General features: G+C 39.1%; 1 long non-coding RNA gene across 3 annotated transcripts in view; it reads left to right on the top strand.

Moving 5' to 3' along the window:
• Positions 1–15,790, top strand: part of LOC117678310 (uncharacterized) — a 28,322-nt gene that overhangs the window by 6,899 nt on the left and 5,633 nt on the right. The window contains exon 3 of one of the 3 annotated variants that reach the window (XR_009620440.2): positions 11,183–12,383. The exons of 1 other annotated variant lie outside the window; for it this stretch is intronic. This is a non-coding gene — a long non-coding RNA (uncharacterized LOC117678310). Of the gene's footprint in view, positions 1–3,493; positions 3,703–11,182; positions 12,384–15,790 lie in introns of those variants that run through there. One more of the 3 variants, XR_009620439.2, reaches the window with a different exon arrangement.

Genomic DNA, 15,790 nt, shown 5'->3' with positions numbered 1-15,790 from the left:
TATAGCAGTGACATGATAGAAGTGTTCCAATATCTAAGGGCAGCTCTTCCCCAAAATAGGGTGGGTCAACCAAAGCACCTGAAAGCAAGACAAGAAGCAATGGATGGAAGCTAATCAGCTTCCATCCTTGGTAGTACAGTGGTCTAAGGCACCCTGTTATTAAGCTGGTTATTAAGACCATCTGCCTGCAATTACTGCAGGTTCGAATCTCGCCAAGGCTCAAGGTTGACTCAGCCTTCCATCCTTTCTAAGGTAGGTGAATTGAGGACCCGGATTGTGGGGGCAATAAGCTGACTTTGTATAAATATACAAAAGTATGAAGGCTATTGCTTAGCACATTGTAAACCGCCCTGAGTCTCCGGAGAAGGACGGCATATAAATCAAATTAAAAAAAAAAAAGAGAGAGACAACCAATGAGAGGAAAACTTTCCTGACAGTGAGAACAATTAACCAGTGAAAAGGCTTACCTCAGAACTTGTGGGTGCTCCTACACTGGATATTTTTAAGAGGAGATTGGACAATCATTTGTCTGAAATGGTATAGGTTTTCCTGCTTAAGCAGGAGTTTGGACTAGAAAACCTTCAAGGTCCCTTTCAATTCTGTTATTCTGTTATTCGGTTAACTCTTCATCACCGTATATTAGGAAAAGTGAATGATAGTAGTTTTTCCACCAACATTCTTTGGTAATTAGGAGAAAAAAATAAAACAAGGGATTCCAAACATATTTTATTTCCAATATGTCTTATGTTATAATAATAAGAAAACATAAATATATGAAACTCAGAGGCTGGAGTATGGCACTTTAACATAACTCTGACTTCGCAAAGCTTTAAAAAGGTGCCCCATTTCAATGAAAGTTTGGGCAAAGAACCCCCAAAAAGCAATGTCTGCTCCAAAAAGACAAATATCTTCATTGCTTTCCTTTGCCTCATATATGAATCTTTCAGAGTTCCACAAAAGCTTCTTTTACTAAAATTTTCTTATTGGAATTACCAATGAAATACCGTGCTTCTCTATGATCTAATGCCATTTGAAATTAATTTGATAAGAGTCATCAAACAATTATTTGAAATAGATAGAAATATTTCAGTAAGAATAAATTGGATGACCATTTCATGACAAATTTGTTAGAAGTGTCATGTTGTTCTCCCAAAACGTCTCTAGCAAATATCTAGCAAACAGAAATTGATGAACCCCTCAAATTATTTTCTTTATTTGACAATAAGGATTCTCAAGCCATATGGCTGAAAAAAGTTGAAGGTGCTTTGGTAGAGGGCTTTGTTGTTAGAGATTGAGTTCTTATTGAACATGGTTGTTTCCATAAGTATGTTACTGTCCCTGTGTTCTTCAGCAGTTTCAGTGTTTAACTGTCTCTCAGCAATAGCTATTTCCTGAGCGAATTGGAATATTGGAAATATTATCTCTTATCTATAATGGGGGTAATATCTGCCTAAGAGTGATAAGGTCCAAATAACATTCATTTAGTGTTTTGCTTCTTTTCCATATTCTTTTATGTCACTGCTTTGGTTACAAGAATTTATTGGAGAAAAAGTCAGTAATTTTGATATTTTTGATATTGAATATATACATCAATATCAACAGTCATTGGGCATAATGTCTTTGGGTTGTAGTAGTCTCTAGTGAGGCCATTATTTTAGTATTTGAGCTTTTCCTTCATCAGCAAAGTTTGTAAACAGTTTTTAGTAATTGCTTAGAGAAACTCTATAAAGAGGAGGCTATTATTTTAAGAGCATGGTTTAAAATTACAAATTTCCTTTTGATAATATTCCTGGAGCACTGTCTAGTTAGAAAGCAAATTTCACAATATTCTAGTTTCTTTCTGTTCAGCTGAAATCTTCAAATGAAGTATTAAAGCCTACAGGCTAACCCTGAACTACATATAGTGGGCATTTCTGTCTTGTTTTTTTTTTTTAACTTCACATAATTTTGTTACATCTCAATTAATAATTATTTGTGCTTTTTTGCAAGTATAAATCAATCATATCAATTTTATAAAGTTGTCTGCAAAATTTATAACATATAATTCAAAGTATTACCAATACCTTGAAAAAAGCCCAGTTCAAATTATCAAAGGCTTTCCCTACATCAAAAACAAGTAATTCAGTTTACAAGTAATTTAATTAATCAAGTATGAATTGCCAAACACTTCAGCTTTCTTCTGGATTTTAAAAACTAATCTCTAAAATATTTTTGTGAGAGCAAGTAGCACTGAAGTGAATGGGCTTAAATTAAAGAAGCATTTGGAGTTAAAATTCATGCATGACTCAGTAAAATAAAGAGTTAAACCTTTTAAATATGGAACTACAAAATTAATGGGGCAGTTTAATCCATCCCAAGATCTAATGAAATACAACACAATTTAAATTGCAATTAAATTGGGACATGTCCATAGATATTGTGTCTCTGCACAAAATTAGAAAGAGCTTTTATGTCACAAACTTCTTGTTCTTGAACTTAAAAACAACTGCATTATTTTTTAAACAACAATATCAAATGTTACTGATTCCATGTATTAAATATTAAAAACAACAATTTTGAAGTACATGGTTGACATTGTACGAAATAAGATAACTTAGCATCAAATCCATAAATATTAAAAATAATGTGTGGACATAATACATTTTCAGTTGATTTCATCAGGGCGAGTCTTACAATTTTCATTTGTAAATGTCTACTTCCGCACTATGCATATAACCGAAAAGGTTCTTCAAGACCATGTACTTGCATTAGTACCTAATGTATAACATACTATGGATCCCACTTGATAAAAAGCTTCCACGAAGGAGGCCTAAAACAAGGTGGATTGTTGATATTAGCAAGTTTGGTAGGCCCAATTGGCAAAAGAAAGCTCAGGACTGTATTGGTTGGAATTTTTGCTTGAAGATCTCTGATGAAAGGGAATATGATACCTCATGAGGCAACCTATTCTACCATGACGCAACTTCACTTACTAAGAGGAAATTCCTCCAAATGTCTAGCCTGATTTTATTTCCTTGTTGTTTCAACCAATCGCAACTAATTGGTTCTGCTTCTGCCCTCCAAAGCAACAGAAAACAACTCTACTCCCTTGTCCGTATGACAGCTTTAGAGATCTGACTGCTATCATATCACTTCTTGAGTCTTCTCTTGCAGGATAAACACATCCAGTTCATTTAAGCACAACACTTAATTTCTACTCCCTTAAGTATTTTGGTAGTACTCTAATTTGTCTACCTTGTTTTTAGATTACAGGGTACAGAACTGGATATAATATTGCATTGGGGAAATTACTAAAGGAGATTTGAATAGGACACTTACTTTCTGGGAAGTGGACTCTTGCCTCCTGTCAATATTGCATTTACTATTTTAGCAGCTGTATCATGATTGGCTCATATGCAGCTTGTGACTATCACTACACTCAGATTTGTGTCATGTGTACTTCTGTCAAGTTGGAGCTCCCCCGTATATCTATTTCTTCTATTTTTCTTTCCAGATACAAGACTTTAGACTTCTTCCTGTTAAATTGCATCCTCTTAGTTCAAGACTGAGGGACATGGTGGCTCAGTGGCTAAGACGCTGAGCTTGTCGATCGAATGGTCGGCAGTTCAGCAGTTCGTGGCACTGCAGTGGTCGACACAGTTCTGATACCTAGCCTTTGAATGATCTTCTCAAATAAAGAATTTTGCATTTGCCTGCTTTCAATTTCATGTTGGTATTTTCAGTTTGTTTCACTAACATAGTGAGATCATTTCATATGTTTTTTATGTCTTTTAGAGTATTAGCTAATTATTCAGTTGTGTATTATCTGATATATTTTCCTCCACTTCAAATGATTAATAAAAAGGAAGGCACAGTTTTGTGTTGTGTGCCAGTTGTGTGCCTCTTAACCTTGACTTACAACCATTCATTTAGTGACTGTTCAAAGTTACAGTGGCACTGAAAAAAGTGATTTATGACCATTTTTCACACAACCATTGCAGCATCCCCAATTCCCCATGGTCAAAGGATTAAAATTTGGATGCTTGGCAAGTGGCATGCATTTATATTAGATTTACAGAGTTGAAAGGGGCCTTGTAGGTCATCTAGTCCAAGCAGGAGACCCTATACCATTTCTGACAGTTGGCAGTCCAATCTCTTCTTCCAGTGATGAAGCATCCACAACTTCTGAAGGCAAGCTGTTCCATTGGTTGAATACTCTCACTGTCAGAAAATTTCTCATTATTTTCAGGTAGAATCTCTCCTTGTTTAGTTTCCATCCATTATTCCATTATTTATGATGGAATTTCAAACAACTTCAGAAGGAGTGGAGACCACTTTAAAATAACTGTGGAAAAACCCTTGAACTCTGTAAAAAACAATGGTGGAAAATTCCAATTCTGCAACAACTATTATGCCATAAGCATTTATATACAATAAGATGCTAAACCTGGCTAGTGCTAATCTCAGGTAGATTTTTGTGGTTTAGCACACTGTGCTGAGTGTATCCATTGGTTAGTTTATGGTTTAGTATATGTACAAACCAAGAAAATTGGTTAATTCCAGGGATGAAATCCAACAGGTTCTGACAGATTCTGGAGAACTGATAGCTGAAATTTTGACTAGTTCGGAGAACCAGCAAATACTACCTCTGGCTGGCCCCAGAGTGGGGTGGGAATGGAGATATTGCAATATCATTCCCCTGGAGTGGAGTGAGAATGGAGATTTTGCAGTATCCTTCCCCTGCCATGCCCACCAAGCCACACCACACCTACCAAGCCACGCCCATAGAACCAGTAAAAAAAAAAACGGATTTCACGACTGGTTAATTCTATGATCAAATTAAAAGCATTCTCTGATCATAGCTAATCAGTGTCTGAGAACCATGGCTAATTATAAACTGCATTCTGAGCTGCATCCTGATGGGATTTACAAGCTGTGGTTTGTAATGTTTAGGGAGCCGAGGTGGCACAGTGGTTAGAGTGCAGTACTGCAGCTACTGACTGCTAGTTCAGCAGATCAGCGGATCAAATCTCACTGGCTCAAGGTTGACTCAGCCTTCCATCCTTCCGAGGTGGGTAAAATGAGGACCCAGATTTATTTATTTATTTATTTATTTATTTATTTATTTATTTATTTATTTATTTATTTTTGAATTTGTATACCGCCCTTCTCCCTGAGGACTCAGGGCGGTGAACAGCCAAATAAAAACATCAAATACAAATATTAAAATACAGTTAAAAATATATATAAATTTGGCCCCATTAATTAAAACAATAAACAAAACAATTAAAAACACATAAAAAGAATTAGGCCAGCCCGGCTTGTTGGAAAGGAAGGTTTTAAGGGCACGGCGGAAGGCACTGAGGTCATGGATTCTCCTTATCTCTGGGGGCAACTGATTCCAGAGGGTGGGAGCCCCCACAGAGAAGGCCCTCCCCCTGGGGGTCACCAGCCTGCATTGTTTGGCTGATGGCACCCCGAGGAGGCCCTCTCTGTGGGAGCGCACGGGTCGATGGGAGGTCGTCGGTGGCAGCAGGCGGTCTCGGAGATAGCTAGGCCCTATGCCATGGAGCGCTTTAAAGGTGATAACCAACACCTTGAAGCGCACCCAGAAGACCACTGGGAGCCAGTGCAGCTCACGCAGGAGCGGTGTTACATGGGAGCGCCATGCAGCTCCCGTCACTACCCGCGCTGCTGCGTTCTGGACCAGTTGGAGCCTCCGGGTGCTCTTCAAGGGGAGCCCCATGTAGAGAGCGTTACAGTAATCAAGGCGAGAGGTCACGAGGGCATGAATGACTGTGCACAGGGAATCCCGATCAAGAAAGGGCCGCAACTGGTGGATCAGGCGAACCTGATAAAAGGTCCCCCTGGTTACAGCCGTCAGATGTTCTTCCAAGGACAGCTGCGTATCCAGGAGGACTCCCAGATTGCAAGCCCTCTCTGTGGGGGCCAAAGACTCGCCCCCAATAGTCAGTGATGGAGTCAACTGACTATATCGGGATGCCGGGAAACACAGCCACTCAGTCTTGGAAGGGTTGAGCCTGAGCCTGTTCCTCCCCATCCAGATCCGTACAGCCTCCAGGCACTGGGACATCACTTCAAGGGCATCATTGGGGTGGCCTGGGGTGGAGATGTACAGCTGAGTATCATCAGCGTACTGATGGTATCTCACCCCAAAGCCACGGATGATCTCGCCCAGCGGCTTCACATAAATGTTGAACAGGAGGGGCGAGAGGACCGACCCCTGAGGCACTCCACATATAAGAGGCCTCGAGGTCGACCTCTGCCCCCCTGCTAACACGAACTGCGACCGGTCGGAGAGAAAGGAGGAGAACCACCGTAACACGGTGCCCCCCATCCCCAACTCTTCCAACCGGTGCAGCATGATACCATGGTCGATGGTATCAAAAGCCGCTGAGAGGTCTAACAGGACCAGAACAGAGGAGCAACCCCTGTCCCGAGCCCTCCAGAGATCATCAACCAACGCGACCAATGCCGTTTCCGTGCTGTGCCCAGGCCTGAAACCAGACTGGAACGGATCCAGATAGGATGTTTCCTCCAGGAATTGCGGAAACTGTCGCGTGACCACACTCTCAACAACCTTCGCCAGAAAGCGAAGGTTGGAGACAGGACGATAGTTAGCCAATATTGCCGGATCCAGGGACGGCTTCTTGAGGAGAGGCCTCACCACCGCCTCTTTCAAGGCCGCGGGGAAGTGACCCTCACTCAATGAAGCGTTGATAACACCCTGGAGCCAGCCTCGTGTAACCTCCCGGGAGGCCAGTACCAACCAGGAGGGACACGGGTCCAGTAAACATGTGGCCGCACTAAGTCTCCCCAAAATCCTGTCCACATCATCGGGAGTCACAGCATCAAACTCCTCCCAGATAACATTCTCAAGACTATTCCTCGTCACCCTGCCCTGATCTACCCAGTCAGAGTCCAAGTCCCCCCGGATCTGAGCGATTTTGTCATACAGGTATTGTCCGAAATCCTCCGTCCTGCCTTCCAAGGGATCCTCCCGCGCTCCCAGATGGAGCAGGGAGCGGGTTACCCTGAACAGGGCTGCCGGACGATTCCCTGATGACGCAATAGAGGCGGAAAAGTAATTAAACTTTGCCGTCTTTATTGCCACTAGGTAGGTCTTAATATGCGACCTTACCAGTGTTCGGTCAGATTCAGCGCGACTGGCCCTCCAACCGCTCTCTAGGCGTCTTTTCCGGCGTTTCATCTCCCTCAGCTCCTCGGTGAACCAAGGAGCCACGAGGGATCGACAGTGGGTCAGAGGCCGCAAAGGCACGACTCGATCCAAGGCCCCACCAGCCACCCGATCCCAGGCAGCTACCAGGTCCTCGGCCGAGTCGTGTGCCAGATCATCAGGAATTGGCCCAAGCTCCGTCTGGAACCTATCAGGATCCATCAGGCGCCTGGGGCGGACCCATCTAATTGGGTCCGCTTCCCTGCGGCGGGGTGTAGCGGTACGAAGGTCCAGACGAAGGAGTGAGTGATCTGACCATGACAAGGGTTCCATGTCTATATCCCCTATAACAAGATCACTCAACCACTGGCCAGAGACAAAAATCAAGTCTAGAGTGTGTCCCCCCCCGTGAGTGGGGCCATGAACTAACTGGGTCAGGTCCATGGCCGTCATGGAAGCCATGAACTCCCGAGCCATCCCAGACGTTTCACCAACGGATGGCAAGTTGAAATCACCCATGACCATAAGCCTGGGTGTATCAACTGCCACCGTGGCTATCACGTCGAGTAGCTAAGGCAGGGCTGCTGCCACACGGCAGGGAGCCAGGTACGCAAGCAGCAAGCCCATCTGAACCCCATGACCCCATCTCACAAAGAGGGACTCACATCTGGCAGTCTGAGGCACAGTGGTCTCCCTCAGACCAAGACCTTCTTTAATAATAACTGCCACCCCCCCGCCCCTCCCCTGGTCTCTCGGCTGATGGAATGCTCTGAAACCTGGTGGGCACATCTCGACCAGAGGGACTCCTCCCTCCGGTCCCAACCAGGTCTCCGTAATACCAGCCAGGTCCGCTCCCCCCTCCTGGATAAGATTGTGAATGAGGGGGGCCTTATTTACCACAGACCTAGCTAGATTGTTGGGGCCAATATGCTATTTAGTATACTGTCTTTGGTGAAAGCCGCCCAGAGTCCTCGGCGAGTGGGCGGCATAGAAATATGAATAATAAAATAAATAAATAAATAAATAAATAATATGCAAATGCTATTCATTGACAGGATTCTCTGAGTTCCCTACAATCAGAAAACACTAAAACATAACTACAGCAGAAGAGTACTTTAAACTATTCTTATATATTTCAGAATATTTAATAATACCTTTTAAAACTAAGTTAAACAACTTCCTTCAGGTTATAATAGAATAACAGAGTTGGAATAGATCTTGGAGGTCTTCTAGTCCAACCCCCTGCTCAGGCAGGAAACCCTATATCATTTCAGACAAATTTCAGTCCAGTCTCTTCTTAAAAACTTCCAGTGCTGGAGAATCCACAGTTCTGGAAGCAAGTCATTCCACTGGTTAAGTGTTCTAACTGTCAAGAAATTTTTCTTTAGTTTTAGGTGAGTCCTTAGATCCTTGATCAATTTCTATACATTGCTTTTTGTCCTGCCTTCAGAATAGGTTGACCCTCTCTTCTTTGTGGCAGCCCCTGAGATATTGGAACACTGCTGTCACTGCTGTCACGCTTAGACCTTTTTTTCATTAAACTAGACATACCCAATGTCTGTAACTGTTCTTCATATGTTTTACTATGGGCTAATATTGGAATTTGAATTGCATACTGAGATTAGCATTCCAAAAACCAGGTGTGATTTGGACAAAATCTGAATTTGATTTAATTAACAAGAAATATATTAATTAAGCATGGTCAACATGATTATTCTTCATCTCTTTAATTATTTTATCCTTCTATAATATTGCAAAATATTTTCCCCTAGAGTCTCCAGATGCATAACTTACTTGATCCTTTAATAAAATATTTTTTTAAAAAACTTGATAAGTAGATGAAAAAATAGATAGACATACATACATATACACATACACATGCACATATACATACATACATACATACATGGGGGGGGGGTCACATTGCATGAAAGAAACCAATCTTGCTTACCAACTGGTATTCATATTTAGAAATCCTATCCCCAAAATCTTACAATGCCTCATTCCTGAATTTATCTTAATATTATACTGAACATCCAGTAGGGCATAACTAGCATAACCTAATATTGGGCCACGAAACATTTAATAAAAGAGAATTTTATTTATAAATTATTTCACAGCAAAAGAAATTTTGGAGAAATTATCGGTTGAATGTGCTGGGCTTTTCACTTATTTAGTTATAGGTGTTTGTAGGTAGGTGCTTTGTTAAAGAGGTACTCTGCAGTCATAAAGTTGGCAGAAAATATACATGCTTTTATTGTTAGTTACAATTTTGCTACAAGAACAAAGCTACTGACTTGTTGTGCTGATTTAATACAGGACAAGTTAAGGATAGCAGTTGGTGGATTACCCTAGTTTCTCTTTCCACCATCTGATGATTGTTAAAAGGAAAGCCACCACCAATGACTCTCTGAAATGCTGGTGGTTGCTGTGGGGGAAATGCCAACTAGTCAGGTAATTGGAATGGCATATTTGTCATCTATCAAATTGCCAAACTAATAAATTCCAGGGACAAAAATGCACTGCCCTTATAATCTACCTGTTGTGTCTAAACATAGATCTTATACTTTTCGGAAAAAAACATTAAAACATTAAAAATGTAGAAGAGGAGGGTTGGATATAGCATAACCATTTATTCAGCCATGGTGGCACAGTGGTTAGAGTGCAGTACTGCAGGCTATTTCTGCTAACTGCCGGCTGCCTGCAATTTGGCAGTTCAAATCTCACCAGGCTCAAAGTTGACTCAGCCTTCCATCCTTCTGAGGTGGGAAGGATATTTTCCCCAGATTGTTGGGGGAAATATGATGACTCTGTAAACCACTTAGAGAGGGCTGTAAAGCACTGTAAAGTGGTATATAAGTCTAAGTGCTATTGCTATTCTTTATTTACTCCGAAACCCACAATTTATGTTCATTATGTCTTGCGGTACATTTTGCAGACTTGTAACTTCAAGAATTGGGTGATCCACTGCATATCAGCACTGAGATGCTATTGTATCATCCCAGATAAACCATACAAGAAACAGAATTAAGAGAACAATTCTACTTTATTGCAAGGCCACATTAACACAATCTGGCAAGTATGAAGGCACAAACTTTCTGCTGCCACTTTTAAGTACTTGATCCACTAGGGGGTCCTTCCTCTCTTGTCTGATTGTTACCTAGGCAGCATCTCCCCTCCCCCTTTCCCAAGGTCATTCACACATTCCATTACAACTACAGAGTGCTGAACACATCAGGTTTCTATTTATATGGAAACTGAATAACTGCATCACAAAATCCATGAAATATTAATATAATTAAAGTATGAGTACAGTATTGGTTATGCAAGATAATACTGCTTTATTGTTTGTTTCAGTCTAGATACATTTCAATATCATCATATTATTTATGTATATGGATCTTGTCTCATTAGTTTCTACTTGTTCCTTTCAAGTAATAAGCACTAGTAGCTATGCTACAGACTAAATTGTTAATTTTTGCTGAGGGAAAATTAATCTTTGTGCCAATGATAACATTTGGCATATGTAGTTTAATTCAATAGACTGTTCTTTATTATTAAATTCAGTTTGAGGTTGGGAATGATTGAAATTATCTCAAGGGTATATTTTGTATAAAAATAACATGAAGTTGAACTACTAAAATATCAGCCATGGTTGAGTGATATTAACCACATGAAAAAAAGATGTAGAGGCCATTCATATATAACATGAAAATTAAGTATAAAACCACATGCATACTTTTTTAAAACTTTGAAAAGCATGTCCATTTTTTATAAAGTCTTATGTTACTAGTCTTAAAATGCAATAGTATATATTGTGATAAAGTTTATGCAATTTGTAGTGCTTGAAGAGAAGATGGAGATAGGATTTTCATGAATGCTATTACAAAGTGGAGAAAATAGAAACAATTACTTCCCAGAACATATATTACTGATTTTTTAATCAAAGTATTCTAACAATATCTCTTCTCTCTCTCTCTCTCTCTCTCTTTTTTTTTTGCACAGTCATGTACCATGGCACAGTGAAGATTTTTCAGCTGAATATACTGTATATATCCCTGAATCACAATATACCTTTCTTCCACCTTTCTTCTAATTTTTGCACTGAAACAGAACATCAGCAACTATGATCTATTTACTTTCCTGGAATGTCAGAACTGACTTTCAGCATTTTTCCAAAATTTCACACATTTTCTCCATTCCTACCTGTAAATACTAGACATTTAATTAGACTGTTTAGATCAGTGTTTCTCAACCTCAGAAACTTTAAGATGTGTGGACTTCAACTTCCAGAATTCTCCAGCCATCAAGGTTGAGAAACACTGGTTTAGATGAAATCATGCCCTCTGTTGTGACCTAAAGACTTTCTTTGATATTCTCTCAGCTCTATTACATATTACTTACCATAGATATACCCTTCTGTCCTGCCCTGTATTCAGATTTACAGAAATGGTTTCCTAGGACATGAGCTCAGAAGTATGTATTTAGAAAATTCTGTTTTTAAACACTTAAAAGAGGACTAAGAATGAGCCATGAGCTGCCTAGATCAGATAATTGCCCCAGAAAAGGGAGAGGTTAAAACCCTTGCTATATTGTTCATATATTATACATTCTATAATGCATAATATGTTAATATGCATCATAATGGCCCACAAGTTGCTCCTTGCGTCTCTGTATATATAAAGAAAGCATATTTATGTTGTATATTTTTCTTTCCGTACCACCAAAAAAATATTATCAAGGTTTGGGAGATGGGTTAATTGGGAAAATGAAATTATAGTACATTTACTTATCCAGTGAAAAATAGTTTATTTGATTTATAATTGACTTCTCCAGTCCAATTATTTCGTTAAAGTTACAACACAGAGAGAACTACACACAAGAGAGCTTGTGCTCAGATCTTCTGTATCACATTATCTCCATCAAGTCCTTTTCATCCCTTCATGGAGAGAATCTTGATGGCTATTCCAATATTTCATTAAGACAAAATCCTTCTTTTCAGACATAGCTACTGACAATTTGGGTTAAGATATCACCACTAACTTCATATCTAGGAAGCAAGAATATGTCCTCTGAAACTTACTGTTCCTTCTTTTGCATTTACCTTTGGATATTTGCATGTTTAATGCAGTGTGAACATGGGAAGCCAGTGTAGATTCCACAGATGTCCAAGTGATATGTGAAGTATGAGTCAAAGCAGAAGGCAGTTCAATGTTCTTTTGTGTATGGTTCTTGTCTTATGATTAGCATACCTTTGATAAGATTTTGAGATGAAATGAAGGCCTTCATGATTTACCAGGAGTTCTCTGAGATACGAAACCAGTCAGCTATGAGATTCTTTTAAATGCGAAATTGTGTTTTATGGTTATTTAAAAATGTATCTTATATTGGGTTTTTTTATCCTGTTCAATTTAGTTAAGTGTTAAAACTTGATTATTAATGACACAATCCATAGAAATCTGAAAAGTTCTATGATGCAATTCTCACTGAATAGGAATTCTATTCATTAAATATTTGGGTCTGACTAAAATAGTACAGACTCAGTGATTGGTGATTATAAATTTAAAACAGATACCATATAAAGAAAGGTTTGTAGCTTATTATAATATACAGAGAATAACTTAGAGCAACTTAATATGGGAACAGGGCTAGTGAAAATATTTAGATTTTGAGTTACTATCATTAGGTTTTGAGTTAATATCATTTACCTATTTACAAAATGGTTGCCATAATGGTAAAAGCACTCATAAACATCTCTTTTTAAAGAGATAAAACAATACTTTAAGTGCTATAGCTGAGTGATTATATTCCTTAAAATGTAACATTGAGTATATAATAGTGTTCTAGTTCTAAAAATGAAGTATTTGTTCTATGGCAATTATAGATAGAATATTGAAGTCAGGTGGTATCAAATTAAATAAATAAATATAATAAACTTTCAGAGGAGAGCAAGTGTAGTATAGAAGTCTACAGGCTGTTGAACTCATGATCATTCATGGAAATCTATTGGCCGACTTTGGGACAATGGTTATTTCTCAGCCTAATGTACCTCATATTGTGATTATAATGAGAAAACATTTAAAGAGAGAAAGCTTGAGCACCTGGAGGAAAAGTGGTATACAAATCTGAATAATGAGTTGTAGAAAAGTGTGTTGAAAGCCAGGGCTATTGGTATTAAATCAAACCCATTGCTTGGGCCTGATTGGCTTCCTCAATCACTGTAATTTAATATAACATTGTGAATGAATTCAATAGATATGCTTGCCAGATGAGAACGCTGACTCTATTGGATTTTTCTTTTAAAACATTGGCGGAGAAAGGGTTATTGTAGCCCATTCTGAAGAATTCATTATAAATCCCAAATCAAACAAACATGACACTTGTTTTACAATGTTCTGTTGCCACAAAAATGTTTCTCAAGTCTAGGAATGACTCGCAGCTACATACATGCAGATCCTTTTCCTCCAGGGAAGCGTATCTGTGTGTGATGCTATGGGTTCAAGGCTTCAGTGTACAGATAAACTGCTGTCTTGCATACACTGCCCTACTGTATGTTCTGGCAATTACTCACTTGAGTGGACAGCATGTAATTTTTTGCTTCTCTCAGGGCACTAGTAACTTGTAGTTCTCTGCTTTTTAATGATTTGTTCAAAGGCTTTTGATGAATATGTGCATTATAGTCCTCAGAGCTATGCCAGCCTATTTAGCATCTGACTTGATGCCCTTTTCAGAGCTGTATATCTTGGAAGTGCTTAAAAGTGAAACCTTCACAAAAGTAGGTGCATTGGAGTATGGAAACATACGTTGAAAAGATGTCACACAAGAACAACCTATGTAAGAAAAAGCACAAGATACTTCCCCTGGGTAATGATAATGTGAATCTGAGGGCAGGAAGCTGAATATTTATCTTTGAATGGGACTTTTAGACTTCATCATTAACATGAGTCAGGCAATCAAAACATGTGGAATGTTCCTAATCTTAATCTCCAAGTACAGACCAGGTGCAACCTAACATTTCTTTGGGATAGATAATTGATATGTGGTCTGTTGGTGTTATATTTATGGGATTCCATACTGACTTTTCTGTCATTATAAATCAGTTCACATTCCTTGGATTACCCTGTTTTAAAAACACATAGCAAACAAGCACATGAAAGTAGATTCATGATCTGCCATTTAAATGAAGAGGAATAAGAGAGGTTTGGAATAAAAGAATAAACTAACATATTTGTAGAGTGGGGCAAGGAGCACAATAGAAAACATACACAAACTAAGTGGCGAATAACACATCCACTAGGAAAATAACCTGTTTCTTTGAGTTATTTTGTCTTTTATTAGGCAACAGCTTGAAGGACACTGTGGTTCTTGCCTACATTCAGTGTTGAGGAACAGGGTTGATATGAGGAATGAGTGATGCCAGAAACAAAGTGTACAGGAACATCTTTCTCTTTTTGGTCTTTTTGTCCATGTCTAATAGTCAAGAACAGGTTCGGGGTCAATTGGCAAGACTAAATGATTATGGATACATGATATTTTGCTTCTTGACAGGAAGTACCACATCATGGCAGCTTGTGTGTAGTTTGGGGTCCTTCTGAACTCTCAGTTCCTGCTTGGAGAGCAAAGGGCAACTGTTTTCAAGACAGTTCTGTCCTGAAAAACTGGACATAGATATATGTAGTGTACCAATTATATCCGTTCCAAATACATAGGACTTCATATTAAATACTGTAACTTCAGCCTGTCTCAAAACATTCTGAATTTCTGTGGAAAATCATACAAGTTCTCAGTCAAGAACCCAAAACTCACAAGATTTCAAATGAAAATATTGTAGGATTTGGCAATTTTGGGTGATTTTTGCCATAGATATGTTTCAGCATATCAACATTAGCATTGCATAACATTATGCTAGCATCATTAGCATAACAACTCTCTGCTAGACACTTAAAGCAGACTATTTTGTTTCAGATTTCAGGTACAGAATTCTTTAAAAAAGTCAGACTAGTTTAATGAACAGCAATGTATAGCAGAGAAATAATGTGCTAAGAGTTTCAGGAAATTCAAAGCTTTTCTTCCAAATAATTTTCTCTTTGCCCAGTGTGGCTAAGGTATTAGTGTCAGACTATGGAGACCTAGATTCAAGTCCATCCTCAACCACGTAGTTCTTTGGGTGACTTTAACCTTTTCATCTACCTTACATGGTAATTGCAGGAAAGAATATAAGGAGTGCTGCAAATTCACAGTCATTCATGATGTCTTCACAACATGCTCTACATGGGACTGCCTTTGAAGACCAATCAGAGTTTATAGCTGTCCAAAATATAGTAGTTCTAGCTATGTCTTGGTACTCCTAATAACCCAATTATTTTGTGAGATAATTTTTGCCAGTGGATTTGGGTGCAATTCAAGCCCTTCATGGCAGAGGGCCTGATTACTCATGGTACTACCTCTTTCTGATTATTTATGCTATCTGTTAAGGCGTGGGTATATGAGTACAAATCAGTAATGAAAAAGAGTATTCCTTTGCAAACTAACAGTAATGTGTAGATCACGGATTGGGACCATTGTTCTACTGGTAGGTTTCAAAATAGTGAATTGATGGACAAATAGTACATA

The sequence above is a fragment of the Pantherophis guttatus genome, chromosome 6 (genome assembly GCF_059756535.1).
Source record: "Pantherophis guttatus breed Tessera chromosome 6, ASM5975653v1, whole genome shotgun sequence".
Classification (NCBI taxonomy): Eukaryota; Metazoa; Chordata; class Lepidosauria; order Squamata; family Colubridae; genus Pantherophis; species Pantherophis guttatus.
This window is presented reverse-complemented; position numbering and strand designations above follow the sequence as displayed.